Source organism: Anolis carolinensis, chromosome 6 (genome assembly GCF_035594765.1).
Source record: "Anolis carolinensis isolate JA03-04 chromosome 6, rAnoCar3.1.pri, whole genome shotgun sequence".
NCBI lineage: Eukaryota > Metazoa > Chordata > Lepidosauria > Squamata > Dactyloidae > Anolis > Anolis carolinensis.
Genome location: NC_085846.1, coordinates 70,593,599 through 70,612,572, shown reverse-complemented (window position 1 = coordinate 70,612,572; position 18,974 = coordinate 70,593,599). Strand labels below are relative to the sequence as shown.

Below are 18,974 nucleotides of genomic sequence, written 5' to 3'. Positions count from 1 at the left end.
GTCTGGTAGTAAATGGAGAAGTGGCGTAACGTAGATCTTTCTTGCTTAATACAGTGTGTAAATACAGTCATCTTGGAAGTGTGTTTGCAATAGATACAACGTACACAGGAACGGGATCCTGTGAGTCTAATGCACCTATGGAAATTATATTTAATGTGTTTCTATCCCTTGAAATTGCTACAGTAGAGTCTCACTTATCCAAGACTCGCTTATCCAAGGTTCTGGATTATCCCATGCATTTTTGTAGTAAATGTTTTCAATATTTTGTGATATTTTGGTGCTAAATTCGTAAATACAGTAATTACAGTATAACGTTACTGCGTATTGAACTACTTTTTCTGTCAAATTTGTTGTATAACATGATGTTTGGTGCTTAATTTGTAAAATCATAACCTAATTTGATGTTTAATGGGCTTTTCCTTAATCCCTCCTTATTATCCAAGATATTTGCTTATCCAAGGTTCTGCGGGCCAGTTTAGCTTGGATAAGTGAGACTCTACTGTACTCATAAAAATGTACTTAATGTTTCTAGAACATTGGTTCTCAATCTGTGGGTCCCCAGATGTTTTGGCTTTCAACTCCCAGAAATCCCTAGCAGCTGGTAAACTGGCTGGGATTTCTGGGAGTTGTGGGCTAAAAACACCTGGGGACCCACAGGTTGAGAACCACTGCTTTAAACGAAATCTGGGGCTTTTTTGACAGCCTGAGATGTTGAGCTATACTGTACCAAGATTTTTTTCTTTGCTGTATGGCCATATTCCAGAAGCATTCTCTCCTGACATTTCTCCCACATCTACGGCAGGCATCCTCAGAGGTTGTGAGGTCTGTTGGAAACTAGGCAGGTGGAGTTTATATATCTGTGGAAAGTCCAGGTTGGGAGAAAGAAGTCTTGACTGTTTGAGGCATGTGTGAATGTTGGAATTGGCCAGCTTGATTAGCATTTAATGGTTAATCCCAACAAAGGATTCCCCCAGGCAAGAAGCAGCCAGGGTTTCAATCTGCAAGGCCATTAAATGCTAATCAAGCTGGCCAATTGCAACATTCGCACTTGCCTCAAACAGATAAGAATTCTCTCTCTCAACCTGGACTTTCCACAAATATATAAACCTCACTTGCCTAGTTTCCAATATACCTCACGAACTCAGAGGATGCCTGCCATAGATGTGGGCGAAACGTCAGGAGAGAATGCTTCTGGAACATGGCCATAAAAAGGTTTTCCCCTGACGTTAAGTCCAGTCGTGACCGACTCTGGGGGTTGGTGTTCATCTCCATTTCTAAGCCGAAGAGCTGGCGTTGTCCGTAGACACCTCCAAGGTCATGTGGCCGGCATGACTGCATGGAGCGCCCTTACCTTCCCGCCGGAGCGGTACCTATTGATCTACTCACATTTGCATGTTTTCGAACTGCTAGGTTGGCAGGAGCTGGGGCTAACAGCAGGTGCTCATTCCGCTCCCGGAATTTGAACCTGGGACCTTTCGGTCTGCAAGTTCAGCAGCTCAGCGCTTTAACACACTGCGCCACCACCAGGAAGGTGGTGTATTCCCCCAGGAAGGAATCAGCCAGGCCTTGAAGCTGCAATGCTTTGCAATGCTAATCAAGGTGATTCATTGTAACCAGTCACACGTGCCTCCAACAGACAAAGAGTTCTTTGGGTTGTTGTATGTCTTTCGGGCTGTGTGGCCATGTTCTAGAAGTATTCTCTCCTGACGTTTCGCCCACATCTATGGCAGGCATCCTCAGAGGTTGTGAGGTGGGGATAAGAGTTCTTTCTCCCACCCAGGACTTTCCACAGATATATAAACATCCCTTGCCTAGTTTCCAATATACCTCACAACCTCTAAGGATGCCTGGGCAAAACGTCAGGAGAGAATGCTTCTGGAACATGGCCATACAGCCCGGAAAACTCACAGCAACCCAATTCGTGGCACCTTTTAAGAGGGGGCAACTGAGCACTTCCTTCCCCTTGATCTCATATTCATGAGCTTTTGCTTTAAATGAGGGAATGACCTCATCGATATCCTGAAACCCTGGCTTGATGACAAGGACGCACACTCTCGCCCCCAATCCACTACAAAGCAAGCCTATGGCTCGGGGAGGGCAAGAAAACTACAACGCCCATCATGCCCCTCGCGGATTGGCAGCCGGGCCCCAGCGCCCATGCCGGGCCGGAGCCTGAGCATGCGCGTTGGCCTGCCTGGGAGCCGCGCCGGACGCCGAGCCCCGGCCATAATAAACAAGAAGCGAGCCGGGGAGGGCGACTCCGCCGCATCTGAGCCGGAGATAGCGAAGCGGGCGGAGGCTGTGGGACTCGCTGCTGCTTCTTCCTCCTCCGGGGAAAGTTGTGGCTAGTGGCCCGGCGTGGGCGGAGACCGGGAAAGAAGCCGCGGGAGCGAAGCGGCAGCGCGGTCTGCTGCAGTGTCCTCCTCGGAAGCAGGTGAGGAGCAGTTCTGCCGTCCCGCCGGCAGGGGGAGCGCCAGGGAAGGGGCGGACCGCAGGCCATTCACTAGACGAAGAGCGTCTCATCTGTTGTAGAATTGGTGCAGCTTGGCAGCCCGTTCACTGCCATGGCTCAATGCTGTAGAATCCAGTGAGAGTTGTATGTGTTGTCGAAGGCAACACTGGGTTGCTGTGCGTTTTCCAGGCTCCTCCAGGCAAGAAGTAGCCAGGCTTTGAAGCTACAAGGCTATTCAATGCTAATCAAGGTGGCCAATTGCAACATTCACACTTGCCTCCAACAGACAAGAGTTCTGGGTTGTTGTATGTCTTTCGGGCTGTGTGGCCATGTTCCAGAAGTATTCTCTCCTGACGTTTTGCCCACATCTATGGCAGGCATCCTCAGAGGTTGTGAGGTATGGACAAGGGTTCTTTCTCCCACCCTGGAGGTTATTCCACAGATATATAAACCCCACTGGCCTCGTTTTCAACAGATCTGTGGCACAGGCTGGTGAGCAGCCAGCTGCAATAAATCACTCTGACCATGAGGTCATGAGTTCGAGGCCGGGGTGAGTACCCGACAATTAAAAATAAAAAATAGCCCCTGCTCATTGCTGACCTAGCAACCCAAAAGATAGTTGCATCTATCAAGTAGGAAATTAAGGTACCACTTATAAAGTGGGGAGGCTAATTTAACTAATTTACCACTCCATAAAAATCATCCAGCCGCCGTTGGAATGAGGAAGTGTCGTCGCAGTGGATGATGAAGCAGCTGCTCCCCCTGTGGCCGGAATCGAACATCCCCTCAGGAGAAGGTTAAATTGCCTCTGTGTCTGTCTCTGTCTTTGTTCTATGTGTATATGGCATTGAATGTTTGCCTTATATGTATACAATGTGATCCGCCCTGAGTCCCCTACAGGGTGAGAAGGGCGGAATATAAATACTGCAAATAAATAAATAAAATAAATCTCTGAGGATGCCTGCTATAAATGTGGGCAAAACGTCGGGAGAGAATGCTTCTGGAACATAGCCATACAGCCTGGAAAACTTACAGCAATCCAATCCTCCAAATGCATTTTGCCAAGAAAACCCCATGATAGATTCACCTTGGAGTTGACATAAGTTGGAAATGACTTCAAGGCACACAACATATGCATCAACATGTATGTAAAGAATATCTTTTTTTGATTTTGTTTTAGAATGCTTTGGTTGGCTTTCTAGATGGCTTCTATCATTTTTTGTGGCTTGCCTTCATTGCCTGTATGTTGCAGATTCACCAGTAAGTCACATTTTGCACATGTGAGAACATAGCAATAGTTAGTAGTTTCCATGTCAAAGGAGCAGTGAATCATTCTGTAGATTAGCCTGAATTTCCAAGGAGCTGTCTGTGGTGCTGAACCCTGTCTTCAAAATACAGTAGAGTCGCTTATCCAATGTAAACGGGCAGGCAGAACGTTGGATAAGCGAATATGTTGGATAATAAGGAGAGATTAAGGAAAAGCCTATTAAACATCAAATTAGGTTATGATATTACAAATTAAGCACCAAAACATTATGTTATACAACAAATTTGACAGAAAAAGTAGTTCCATACACAGTAATGCTATGTAGTAATTACTGTATTTATGAATTTAGCACCAAAATATCATGATGTATTGAAAACATTGACTACAAAAATGCGTTGGATAATCCAGAATGTTGGATAAGCGAGTGTTGGATAAGTGAGACTCTACTGTAGGTTTGACATCTTGGATAGCTTTTGGATAAAATGACCCAGTAACATAGAAACTTCTGGTCCAGAGCTTTCCAAACTGTATGTCACGGCATGTTAGTGTGTCGGCTCCAGTGTGTAGATGTGTCATAATGAGAAAACATAATGAGAAAGCTCATAGTCTATGTGAAATGAGCAATAAATCATATATTTTTAAAAATATAAATGAAAGGTTTCCATGACATATGTTGGATCCCCATACATTTGTTATTGCAATTTATGTATGTGTCCATATTTCTCAAAAGGGGTTGATTTAACCTCTGGTTTAATCTGCTGTTAGCCCCAGCTTCTGCCAGCCTAACAGTTTGAAAATATGCAGATGTGAGTAGATCAATAGGTACCGCTCCAGTGGGAAGGTAACAGCGCTCCATGCAGTCATGCCAGCCACATGACCTTGAAGGTGTCTATGAACAATGCTGGCTCTTTGGCTTAGAAATGGAGATGAGCACCTCCCCCCAGAGTCGGACACAACTGGACTTAATATTAGGGGAAAACATCATTCCACGGTGTCTCCTATGTCATCAAATGGGAGCCCTCTCCCCCCCAAAGGAATAACTGCCCTTCTGAGCCAGAATGAAGAAGGGGTCAGGAAGACATAATTCCACTATGTCTCCTGTGTCCATATAACAATGTAATAATATATAATAATCATATTATACTATACGAATAATATATTGTATATGCATATATTAGTATAATATAATGCAATATAATAATAATACACTTATAATTGTATATTTATATTGTATGTAATATTACTAATAACATTACACCGCACCCCTGGTGGCACAGTGTGTTAAAGCACTGAGCTACTGAACTTGCAGACCAAAAGGTCCCAGGTTCAAATCCCGGGAGCAGAATGAGTGCCCGCTTTTAGCCCCAGCTCCTGCCAACCTAGCAGTTCAAAAACATACAAATGTGAGTACATCAATAGGTACCGCTCCGGCGGGAAGGTAACGGCACTCCATGCAGTCATGCCGGCCACATGACCTTGGAGGTGCCTACGGACAACGCCGGCTCTTTGGCTTATAAATGGAGATGAGCACCAACCCCCAGAGTCAGACATGACTGGACTTAACGTCAGGGGAAACCTTTACCTTTACCTAGTATGATATAGTTATATATAATGCTTATATTGTGCTATAAGAATAATATAATATATTGTATGTACATATGACTTGTAAGCTGCCCCGAGTCCCCTTCGGGGTGAGAAGGGCAGGATATAAATGTCACGGATAAATAAATAAATAAATAAAACCTTTGTCTAACTTACCTTGCTAATAAAACTGAATTACCATGTCGCCACATGATGCATGTCTAAATAGTATGTCACCAACACAAAATGTTGGCCGGGCTGTGGCGCAGGCTGGAGAGCAAGCCAGCTGCAACCAGCTCCAATGAATCACTCTGACCAGGAGGTCATGAGTTCGAGGCCCGCTCGGAGCTTATGTTTGTCTTGTCTTTGTTCTATGTTAAAAGGCATTGAATGTTTGCCTATATGTGTAATGTGATCCGCCCTGAGTCCCCTTCGGGGTGAGAAGGGCGGAATATAAATGCTGTAAATAAATAAATAAATAAAATGTTTGGGAAGCCAAACGTGCAACCCTGGACCATTCCATACCCAGCATTCAATGATGGAGAAAAACTTCACTGAATTGTCTTCTACCACAGACTAGCTGGTTTGTAGTGGCAGCGATTTGGGGCAAAAATGACTCATTGACTTCTGTCATCACTGGAAAAAACAAAATTACAGGGAAATTAGAAAGGCTTTCACCCCTCTAGTCCATTAGTGTTTACAGTATTTCATGTTTCAGATCCTCAGACTTTCCCATTTCTGTGGATCAAGGTTTATGGGTACGTCTATGCATGTGTATGTTTGCATATGCAGCTCTTGCCCCATTTCCCTTGGCTGAGCCCTGATATAGCCTGCAGCCCCAAAGGCACTGCACAGGATCATATAGGTTTGCGATTGTTACCTCTCAGAACTTGTTATTTCTGCAACCTGCTGTGTGAAATGCATCTGTAGGAGGTTGTGGTGAGGTGAAGTAAGAGGAGGTGAGGTGAGAGGAGGTGATATGAAGGTTCTCTGTGTGCATTGATTTCTGGAAGGCCTTTCACCGTCAACATCATCAGTGAAATATTTCACAGAGTGAAATATGAGGACATTGGAACTCACCTTTGGGATCATCGCATCAGAAGAAGCCTGCAGGAGCGACCTCTTCCTGTACATCTCCCGCATACGGACACTGATCTGTTTTCATCTGCACATCACCTTGTTCTTGCATGCCAATGATGTGCTGATTCTCATGCTGTCTATTCTGTGCTAGTTGCATATTTAGAAAATGGTTATAGAGTTAGCAAATGGATGTGTGAATGAGCCCTAAGATGCAGTTGTGTAGTGTTACAGAGTCGAAATGCTTTTAGGTCCACACTTGAGAGGGCTAGATAAAGATGGTGAAGTGGTGGGGAGAAGAGCGGACAAATCAAATAAAAGTTTTCCAAAAGCATTTAATCAGATCCACTTGAAAAATCAAAGTAAATGTGTTTGGTCACTTGAGACTGCACATTGGATTCCGTGTGATCAATTGTTCACTGGTTCTTAGAGGGACAGTGTACTTTTAGGAGAACAATTCACTTGAATACAATTGGATTGACATACAGAAAACATACATAAGATCTGTTAGTTGGTGTGGTAGCACGAGAAAGGGGAGAGAAGGAAGAAAATTGAAGTCAGTCATGCAAGCAGAGATGTGAATTGCTTCAGTGAACTCCTCTCACATCGAGGCCAAGACTACAAGCCACAAAACCCTCAGTTCAGATCTGACCTCAGCCATGCAATCATGAGGGCGGCTTAAGGCATTCCTATCTGTCAGCCCCAGCTGGGATTTCTTTGCAATAATGGAAAATGGGAAGAAGGGGGAAATAGTTCTGCCCTCTTTGAGAAAAGTTTATCCCTGAAATGAAAGCTAAACCAAGTGATACAAAACTGTTGTCTCCTTCCTCGGTCCTGTGGGACTACAACTCCTTTGTGGGAGTTGTAGTCCACCCAATCTTAAGGGTGGCCAGCTTGAGAAGCACACTTCATGAAACATGATTAAGGAATCCTTTGTCTTTCGGTATACAATTCCAAAGTCTGTGTTGCACCCTGAGACTGCAGAGACACCTTAAACTATAAGAGGCACCCCAGACTATAAGCAAAGCAAGTTTTATTGAAGAATATATGTAAGCAATAACAAATCAAAGTCCAAAGTCAATGAAACAAGGTTGTACAAGATACTTAAGAGTCTTGAAGCAAGGGTCCATGAAAATCAAACACAAGAATAAACTTCAACAAGGTATCAAAATTAGTCCAAGGAACAGGATCAAAACTGGAACAAACAACAGGATCTTTAACTGGAACAAGAGATCCAAACTGCAAAACTTTCAGGAACAATGACTGCATAATCCAAAATTCTCCAAGAGCAAGAACAAGGACTGGAACAAAACTCAGGATACAAGGCTACATGAACTTGACATGAAAGTCCACAGGAACATGAAACAGGATTCTATGAAGCATGAAACATGGGTCCATAAACAGGAACAACACTCCCGATGGGCAAAGTTACCACCTCTGAAAATCTCTCTCAGAAGCGGTTGCTGTTAAAACTGAAATCAAGGCCTCTTTCCGTGGGAAGTTTGTTCAAAATCTTTTCTCATTAGCAACTGATTGCTCCTTCTCAGACCCTCCCTTTCTTATCTCTGCTGACATGTTGCTTTCTTTCTGCCAACCTCATTAGTCTTATCACAACTGGAATGCCCATCTTCCAAGGTTTGACTTTGACTCTCCCAAGGAATGCAGTTCAAGCTGCCTGCTTGAAACGATTGTATGCTTGCTCCTAGAATCCTCAGGAACAAATTCTGTCTGTACAGGAACGTCAGCTTCACCCAACTCTGGCTGCTTGGGAATCCTAGGCCCCAACCAAGGTTCATCTGACAGGTCAGGTACAGGCATAATCACAGGCTGAACAGGCCCAACCTTGGGCTCACCTGACAGCTCAGGTGCAGGAAGGGATACAACAGTCTGTTACCTTTGGCCTTGCTAGCTGGGGCTGTTGGGATTTGTAGGCTAAAACATCTGGAGGGCTGAAGTTTCCTGTCCCATGGTGATATCAATGGATCAGCTTCTGTAGGATTGCAACACCAAAGCCTTTTCTGTTACACAAGAATATTTGTTAGGCAGGAAGAAGCTCTACTTGAGTTATATCAGGGACAAAATGTGTTACTTTCATGCCTTCTAAGGCATAACTTTAGCAGGCAAAAGACATCCCAGCTTATTTTCACCCATTCCCATTTTTAAAAATATTGGTCTGGTGCCACAAAACATTGCAGCCAGACTTTTGGATCCAGAGCTGTGCAGACATCTCTTCTTCACATATATTTGGGGTATATGAGTGGGATTCTTGCCTCTCTGCCACAAAGATGGGAGCCTCTGGCACCTGTCCTTTAGGTAAAGGATGGATAACATGATCTGTGATCGACATTATACACACTGTTTTGCACTCCCTGCTGCTGAAATTGGCAACACTGTGATTGCTGCTTTTAGCAATGCGTAACCAAAATCTGGCAGTAATGTACATACAAACCTTCTTCCCTTCCCTTCTAGTAAGTCATTCTATTGCTGTTTTCTAGCCAATGTCAGCCAGCATAGCTGAATATACAGACATTAAGCCAGCTGACTGAATATATGAATTTGTGCCTGTATCTCTGATAGATAAGGTAAAGGTTTTCCCCTCCAGTCATGTCTGACTCTGGGGGTTGGTGCTCATCTCCATTTCTAAGCCGAAGAGCCGGCGTTGTCCGTAGACACCTCCAAGGTCATGTGGCCGGCTCATGTTAAGGAAAGCTGAACCTCATGCGATCTATCCAGCAACAACTTTTGTGAGCATGCTAACTTCAGCCTGCTTGTCCAAAGTAGACAGTAAAAGGCATTATTATGAGTAAGTTTATAAGCCATTATTCTTGAACAATCTACTTTCAAGCTGAGTACAGTTTATGGCAACCTTATCAGAGGTTTTTCTTGGCAAGATTTCTCCAGAGGAAGTATACTACTGCCGTCTTCTGATGCTGAGGGCACTTCCACACAGGCATATAACCCAAAATATCAGGGTAGAAAGGACCCCCCGGTGGTGCAGCATGTTAAAGTGTTGATCTGCTGAACTTGCGGACTGAAAGGTCGCAGGTTCGAATCCGGAGAGTGGAGTGAGCACCAGCTGTTAGCCCCAGCTTCTACCAACCTAGCAGTTCGAAAACATGCAAATGAGAGTAGATCAATAGGAAATGCTCCAGCGGAAGATAATGGTACTCCATGTAGTCATGCTGGCCACATGACCTTGGAGGTGTCTATGGACAACGCCGGCTCTTTGGCTTAGAAATGGAGATGAGCACCAACCCCCAGAGTTGGACACGACTGGACTTAATGTCAGGGGGAAATCTTTATCTTTACCTTTACCTATCAAGGCAGAAAATCTCACAATATCTGCTTTGAACTGGGTTATCTGAACCCACATTGTCATATATTCCAGTTCAAAGCAGAAAATGTGGGATTATTCAGCTGTGTGGAAGGGACCTTTGAGAGTATGAATTGATTGAGGTTAACTAGTGAGTTTCCATATCTGAATAGGAATTTGAACCCACAGTCCCAGTGTTAACACTCAAAACAGTATGCTATGTTGACTTAATTCTCAAAACATTTCATCTCGGGTGCAATACATTGGGACTCCCAGTTTTACAAATATAAAACAGGTTTCTTGGCAACAGGGATAGGGAGTCCTTGACTTTTCATAACACTTTATTGTTGGCCATGTTAAATCCTCCGGATCTTCCTACATGCAATCAGATGTATCTGTTACCTTGTACTGATTTTTTTAACATGCCCACTTTAAGTAAGTAATCCATCATGGTCAGCCTTGGAGTCTTCAGTTCCATTTGCACTGTAGAAATAATGCAGTTTGATACCACTTTGCCTGCCATGTCTGAATGCAATGGAAGCCTGGAAGTTTTTCAAGGTCTTTAGTCTTTCCTGCCAAAGAGAGCTGTTGCCTCACCAAACTACAACTGTGATTCTATAATGTTGAGCCAGGAAAGTTAAAATGGTGTCAAACTGCATTAATTCCACAGTGAGTAAATGCACCATTGATTTCCTGTGATTCTTATGGGCATTACTTGATTCTGTAAATTCAAATGGACATTTCTCAATTCCCGTTTTATTCAAAGGGTAGTGTTTTGCAGCAAAAATGAAATACAGAATTGGAATATCCAATTCTGACTAATCAGCGACTACCATCTGTAGTATAGATCTCCAGTTCATATAGCAGAAATCGCTCTTTTGGGTCTATTAGTTGCTATAACATCAATTCAAGAAATGTAATATTGGAGATGTAACTGTTGTTAATGCTTCCTTGGCGTATATGTTTTAGAATTGTTCCATAGTAGCTGCGTTTTGGCAGGAAATAATCACATCGGTAAATCTAGCTTTGGGAGGTTCCTTGCTATTCAGGAACTTGTATATTCTTTTAACCTATTTATCTGCTTCTTGGAAATTAACTAGTGGCCATTGGAAGTGGATTTTTAATGCCTTTTGGACTGCTAAAAGATTGAAGTGCAGTGACATGAAATAGATTTTAACTATCCTTGATTAAATGGATAGAAAACATTATGTATGGGCAAACTTTTCAAATGGATATGTATTTGGACAGTAGGTTAATTTTTGTAGACATTTATAATTAAATTATTTATTTATTTGCTACATTTATATGCCGACCTTCTCACCCCGAAGGGGCCTCAGAGTGGCTTACAAATTAAATTTACATACAATATTATATTATTAGCATAGTACAATACTGGCAATAAATTACTATGTTGTACTATATCAATATATGGTAATATTATTAGTAATAATATAATATATTATATATATTATATTTATAATTTAATTATTTTTCCTCTTTCTGTGTTTCTAGTTTCCTGCTTTTGTTATAGTGGAACATTATTGTATGTATATAACAGAGATCCCTTTTGAATAGAGATAAAACCAACACTGTTGGCAATGCAAGGTGAATCTGATAGGGACTAAAGGCCAAAAGCTCCCCAGTCCGCCTGGCATTTGGCATTTGAGCAGCTGCAGCAGGTTCCCATGCTTCCTTTTGTGTGTGCCAACAGAGAATGCCTGGCACATTTTCCTCTTCTTATTCACAGCATGATTCCATAGCAGTAGGTTATCTCAGTATAGGAGATGCTGGTGCTTGAGTTGACTGATAGTCAATGGGTTGCTGCTCAGTCTTTTGCAAACTTAATTGTGCCCAAGCCGACTGCTCAAAGGTACTCAGCTGGGAGGCATTTCCCCAATACAAATGGCTCCTTTGAAAAGGTATTAAGCATCACTTCCAGTAGCCTAAATGACAGATGTTTAAATGATTTTATTGATCTTATTCTTTATTTTTTTAGCAGCCAAGGTTGGAAGATTACAGACTATAAAGAGGGAAAATCATATTGAATAATGTTGTGATAAAGTCATAAAACCAGTTTTTATACTTCTATTTTGTATTCCTTCTGCTCTTTGGACAAAGCCATAGCAGACTAGCTACTTCACAATCCCTGTTGTCTAGGGCCCCTTCTACACCGCCATATAAAATCCAGATTATCTGATTTGAACTGGATTATACAGCAGTATAGACTCATGTAACAGCGCTCTATGCAGTCATGCCGGCCACATGACCTTGGAGGTGTCTACGGACAATGCCGGCTCTTCGGCTTAGAAATGGAGATGAGCGCCAACCCCCAGAGTCAGACATGACTGGACTTAACGTCAGGGAAAACTTTACCTTTACTATAGACTCATAACGGCGCTCCATGCAGTCATGCCGGCCACATGACCTTGGAGGTGTCTACGGACAGCGCCGGCTCTTCGGCTTGGAAATGGAGATGAGCACCAACCCCCAGAGTTGGACACGATTGGACTTAACATCAGGGGAAAACCTTTACCTATAGACTCATAATCTAGTTCAAAGCAGATAATGTGGATTGTTTATTTTGATCATCTGGATTGTATGGCAGTATAGAAGGGGCCTAGGAGAGCAAAGTTTGATTCTCCAGGTGTTTTGGACTTCAACTCCCAGAATTCCAGTTGGCCGAGCTGGCTGGAGCTTCTGGAGCTGAAGTCCAAAACACCTGGTTGAATCCCCATTCAGCCATGAAGCTTAGTATTATCTTGACCCAACCTGCCTCAAAGATTGTCAGGATTCCATTGGGAGAAGTGGGTAAAACCCTTGTGCCAGCAGGACTGCTGACTGAGAGATCGACGGTTTGAATCCGGTGAGAGTGGGTTGAGCTCCATCTGTCAGCTTCAGCTCCCTATGTGGGGACATGAGAGAAGCCTCCCACAGGATGGTAAAACATCAAACATCCGGGTGTTCCCTGGGCAATGTCCTTGCAGACAGCCAATTCTCTCACGCCAGAAGCAACTTGCAGTTTCTCAAGTCGCTCTTGACACGAAAAAAAAAATTGGAAGAAGGTGAGCCTTACACTTCATTGAGGAAAAATTAAATGTAACAAATTCATACATTTGTTAGAGGTCAGCCCACCCATTTACTCATCCAAAACAGTTGCAGGCACTGATAGAAAATGTTTCCCATCTTTGGGCTGAAACCTGGTATCGTTGGGAAATGTCCAAAATTTCCCACCTTCAGACTGGAATACTGGTTTTTATTCCTGTTTTATATGGAGCTACACAAGCTTTCATGTTTCTTCGCATTGGAAGAGCCTCTCTTTCTCTTTTATGTTAATCTGCAGACCTAATCTCATTGTGCTAAAAAAAATATTTTGACTCACCTTTTCAAAAGATCCTTACAATTGTCTTCCTCTTCCCTCTCTGTCTCCTTCTCAGCGGGGTAATATTTCAGCTGTGAAATAGATTGTTGGTGACAACTGAACTCATCTTAACCCAGGCAAAAATGCAAAGCAGTCCTTCAGCTTTTAATACTAGAATTCATTGGGAGCTGTTGAGTTATATCTGTATAATAAAAATCGGAGTTACTTGTTTCTGCATGATAAAACTATTTTCTATATTCATGTTAAAAGCCCGCCTGCGTGAGAGTTATGACTTTGTCTTTTAAACCCTTAAATTACTGCAGTGCCATTGTATTTTGATTGGGGAAAATGAGAACATTTAAAGTCCAGTTGACTGAAAAGGGGAGAGTTAAAATGTTTACATTGCCCCGGTTAATAGCAATAGGTTGAATTCAGAAGAAATATTTTCCCCTTGAAACCATCCAAAAGATAAATTGTAATCAAACTCTTTCACTGATTTCAGTTTTATTTTCAACACAAGCATACAATGGTCTTCTATAAAAGGTAAAGGCAAAGGTTTTCCCCTGACATTAAGTCCAGTCGTGTCTGACTCTAGGGGTTGGTGCACATCTTCATTTCTAAGCCGAAGAGCCAGCGTTGTCCGTAGACACCTCCAAGGTCATGTAGCTGGCATGACTGCATGGAGTGCTGTTACCTTCCTGCTGAAGCGGTACCTATTGATCTACTCACATTTGCATGTTTTCAAACTGCTAGGTTGTCAGAAGCTGGGGCTGACAGCAGGAGCTCATCCCGCTCCCCGGATTTGAACCGCTAACCTTTCAATCAGCAAGTTCAGCAGCTCAGTGATTCAACTCACTGCGTCATTGGGGGCTCCATATGGTCTTCGATAAAGGATTGGATGTGTCTCAAGAATATATCTTTTCCAGCTCAGGTCAATTGGTGACTTTAGACTGAGGTTCCTTCTACACAGCCATATAATCCATATTATCAAAACAGATAATCCACATTATATGCTTTGAACTGGATTATACACTGCCATATGATCCAGTTCAAAGCAGATACTCTGGATTTTATGTGGCAGTGTAGAAGGGGCTTGGGATAGTTGATTTTCGTTCCTTATTGGCTTGCAGTTTCCATCAGACCAGACTAGCATAGTCCTTGATAAGGGACGATATGAGTTGCAAACTAACATCATCTAGAGCTCTACAAACACTTCATCCTTAGTTTGGACTTCTATATTGCCATATAAAATCCAAATTAGCTTCTTTGAACTGGATTATATTGCAATACAGACTCATATAATTTAGTTCAAAGAAGATGTGGATTATCTATTTAGACAATCTGGATTATATGGCAGTGTAGAAGAGGCCTAAGTGTGATGCAACATAAGCAGGTCCAGTATTTTGCCTTGTGGGTCTTTCATTTGACAGAAAATTAATGCTGTGCTTATTTTTATTTAGAGAATTTATGGACTGCATTTTTATTCAAATTCTTCAGACAAGTTTACAATGTATTTAAGATATCTATAAAGTAGTAAAAGTGAATAGCATTAAAATTAACATAATCTGTAAAAGATGAAGAGGCGTGAGGTAGAGGATGAAAAGATATTCCTTTGACTAGTGTTGATGAAAACCCAAAGTTAAGCATGGGTTTTGCATATATGGCTTGTTTGGCTTTCTTTTTTCTGTTCCGAGTATTGATCCCTCCCAATTAATTTTATGATTTGTTTTTTGCACCTTGGGCTTTTACTTCAGGCATGTATCTTCATTGGGAATAGTTACGAGATAGTGGAGACTGCAGCTATTCCGTTTCCTGTTGGTTTTTTGGTCAGTGCTGCATCTCCCTGCTCTTGCTACCTGCCTTGGCTTCCAGTCGGTGCCATTAGTCCTACTCAGAAACAGTGGCTTCTAAGCCATGATCCATAAAAACCAGAGACTAGTTTTATGAACAATACAGTAGTGCAGTTGTTGTTGTATGTCTTTCGGGTTGTGTGGCCATGTTCCAGAAGTATTCTCTCCTGACGTTTTGCCCACATCTATGGCAGGCATCCTCAGAGGTAGTGCAGTTGATTGTCCATGCCATGCTTGATGCAAGCCTACAGCTCAAGTTTGGCCTTCTTCTTAGGTCAGGGATTAGCAGTGTGGCCTCAGGGCTTCAGACTATCCTCCCAAGAACGTTGTTGTGGTTCTCAACACCTCCACTGTCTCTAAACTGAGATTTTTATGGTAAAAAAAGAAAGAAAAGAAAACGAATTATTTCTGGAAATCTCCAGGCACAGCAGGTTATCATCTAAATGCGGTAGATTGCAAGGCCTCACTGTTCAACACTGAAAAATACTCATTTTTGAGAATCATGAACTTCTAGACACTTTGTGGTTTTTATTTCATTGTTTGATCATCCATGTGGCTTCATGGAAGTTTCAGGAGCATAAAAGTAATGCATGGACCTGTACAGTTGCCTGCCTTGTCTTAGAGTGAGATAGTTGTCTCAGCCTAATTTTGGTAATTTTTTGGTATCATGGGATGGTTGCATTTATCTAACGTGCTATCAGTTATTTGGTAGAATCACACAAACTTAGTGTTGGAAGGGACCACAAGGGCCATCCATGTCAACTCTCTGCAATATAGGAATACAGTAGAGTCTCACTTATCCAACGTTCTGGATTATCCAACTCATTTTTGTAGTCAATGTTTTTAATACATCGTGATATTTTGGTGCTAAATTCGTAAATGCAGTAATTACTACATAGCATTACTGCGTATTGAACTACTTTTTCTGTCAAATTTGTTGTATAACATGAGGTTTGGGTGCTTAATTTGTAAAATCATAACCTAATTTGATGTTTAATAGTCTTTTCCTTAATCCCTCCTTATTATCCAACATATTCGCTTATCCAACATTCTGCTGGCCCGTTTATGTTGGATAAGTGAGACTCTACTGTATATACAATTGCAGCATTCTTGAAAGATGCCTATATTAAAGAATGGAGAATCTATTACCCTCTGAGGCAGTCCATGCCACTGTTGAACAGTTCTTACAATTTAAAAAAATCCATAATATTTAAGTGGAATCTCTTTCCTTGTAATTTAAAATCAAAGGTTTATGTTCTAGTTTCTGCAGCAGCAGAAAAACAAACTTCCTCCTTTGTCTACATGATTTCTCTTCAGATGTTTAAACATAGCTGTCACATCACCTTTCAGCCTTCACCAAGCTGTACATATCTAGCTATCTACCACTTATGGATAGGCACTTATTGGTCATTCTGGCCTAAATTCCAATGAGTTTGCTCTAAAGTAAACCTGATAATTAGTTAGATTTACCCGCATTTCCATTCAATTGATTGAATGGCTCTATGCTAGTTTAGACTAACCAACAGGATGCTTGCCAGTGTTTTCTCTAGTCAAATATATGGGCTAACCCTGAGTGCTACACACTTTGACTTGAGGGTCAAAGTGTGCTTTTTTTTGCTTCAGTTTCAGACAGAAATATCAACTTAGCTGGTTTGTGTGTCCTCCCAAAATATTACTATCATTTCTATTTATATCTGTAAGCCGCCCCGAGTCCCTCTGGGGAGATGGTGGCGGGGTACAAAAATAAAATAATAATAATAATAATAATAATAATAATAATTATTATTATTATTATAAAACCGGTCAGCTTATTGCCCTGGTCAACAGCAAGCTATTGCATGTGATGACCACTTTGAGGAATCAGCTTCAAGGATGGGTTTCAAATGAGTCCTGTGACATCAGATACTTCTACATCAGTAATTCTCAACTTGGAGTCTCCAGATATTTTTGGCCTTCAACTTCCAGAAATCCTAACAGCTGGTAAACTGACTGGGATTTCTGGGAGTTGTAGGCCAAAAACATCTGGGAACCCCAGGTTAAAAACCACTTCTCTACATATATCTCATTGTTCTGTTTGACCATTGATGTTCTTTATATAGAAAAGTAATATTCAGTATTTAAATGTTATTATAAGGTAAAGGTTTTCCCCTGACGTTAAGTCCAGTCATGTCTGACTCTGGGGGTTGATGCTCATCTCCATTTCTAAGCCGAAGAGCCAGCGTTGTCCATAGACATCTCCAAGGTCATGTGGCCGGCATGACTGCATGGAGCGCCATTACCTTCCCGCTGGAACATTTTCATGTTTTCGAACTGCTAGGTTGGCAGAAGCTGGGGCTAACAGCGGGCGCTCATTCCGCTCCTGGGATTTGAACCTGGGACCTTTCGGTCCGCAAGTTCAGCAGCTCAGTGCTTTAATACACTGTGCCACCAGTATCATACCTCACCTATTTTATAAATAACTGTGTTAATTACTGTCTGTATTTACAGTTCACTCCATCTCAAAATGTGGTCAAATTGGTCATTCCAAGTCTTTTGTTTCTGTTTGATGTTGAAGCTTATGGAAACTGCTACTGTATGTCTATGTTTTCAACCACTGATGTGTTCAACATCATGCTCAGATTTTCATGAGATTTCTCATCAACGGTGTGATAATGCGGCAACAGACACTTTTTTTGAGATTTATATAATCTGGACTTTGTATTTCCAGCTGTCTTTTCTGTTAGTGAAGCAAAGCCCACATCCATAGAAACCGTAGAAGAATTTACTGATGGATGACATAGGTGCAGACCACCCACCTAGTTCTTCTATTTTTTAAAACACCCATTGTACAGTGCAAAAGCTATTGTCATTTATTATGTTCTTTGTTCAAAATTAATTTGCACAAGTGCAAAAACTCTTTTGAGATCTAAAAAAATATATATTGGCATTTTGTAAGCAAGGATAAAATAATTGGTAGTTTCTTGCTCTTGCACATAGCCTCACAAGAATGTACATCCCTTTGTACATAGGTACAAAGATCTCCTAAAGGCAGCAGATTCTGTCTGGCCTTGGAAGCTAAGCAGGGTGAGGTTTGGTTAGTACTTGGGTAGGAAATCACCAATGCAAAATGCAATGTCAGTTTATATATTTACCTCCTCTTGCAGGAGGAATATAGAAGCCAAAAGATGTAAGTATCTCTTGATATCTTTCAAGTGGCACTGAGAAAATAGTTACTCAAGGCTTATGCTTATATGGGTTAGAATAACCTATTTGGTGACCATAGTTTGAACTGAGCAAGATTCTAAAGCATGTCTAGTGGATTGCTGGGCTTTGGCATATTTCTTTATGAGGTGAATGAACGTAAAGACCTTGGACATCTCAGCTCTGATGCAGAAGCTCTGTTGCCTCCTCTGTAGTTTTAGTGGATTAAAGTGATCCTTGCTGATGTGTCAGAGGGAGTAGCTAAAATGCATAATAAGGAAGATCCTTTGAATCCTGGGTCAAGTGTAGGCTAAATGGAGTTGTGGGCTGCCAATCATCTATGTTTTCCATTATCTTTGATCAAAGGTTGAACTTCTTCTGAAGGTTCCCCATGCTCTGACTATGGTTAAATATGCAGGCTTTGACCTCCACATGGTTTTGACCTGTAATTCCCATCTGCACTAATCCACATAGCCAATATGGAGAATGATGTGAGTTGTATTCTAACAACATTTGAAAGGCCATACATTCCCTGTGTTGCTGTAGAAGATACGCAAAGACCCAGTAACCTGACATCTGGGGAAAAGGAGATGCAGTGTCATAGAACAAACACAGATTATTCAGCAAGCCCTTAATCATGTGGCCCAGGTACAATTGTATTAAAGCAAAATGAAATTCAACATTGACTTTTCATTACGCAGCAGTGACATGGCCTTGTTTCTGGAAGAGCAGGCTAGTGGCTTGATAGCGGTGTGCCTTCATTAGAAAGTCAAATCTGGAGACGCTGAGGAGGGAGTGTTTTTTCTCGCCCGAACCTCCTACAGCAGCGTTATTGATGTTCTGCTGTGTTCTCCAAATCGCTTAAGGTAATGCGTCCCCCTTGACTTTGTCAGCTT

The 18,974-nt window shown here is 41.9% G+C and overlaps 1 protein-coding gene across 2 annotated transcripts in view; it reads left to right on the top strand.

Moving 5' to 3' along the window:
- Positions 1-2,073: 2,073 nt before the first annotated feature.
- Positions 2,074-18,974, top strand: part of pomgnt2 (protein O-linked mannose N-acetylglucosaminyltransferase 2 (beta 1,4-)) — a 39,256-nt gene continuing 22,355 nt past the window's right edge. For both annotated transcript variants that reach the window (XM_003222185.4, XM_008112754.3), the window contains exon 1: positions 2,074-2,434. The gene's annotated coding sequence lies outside the window, so the exon portion shown is untranslated. The remainder of the gene's footprint in view (positions 2,435-18,974) is intronic.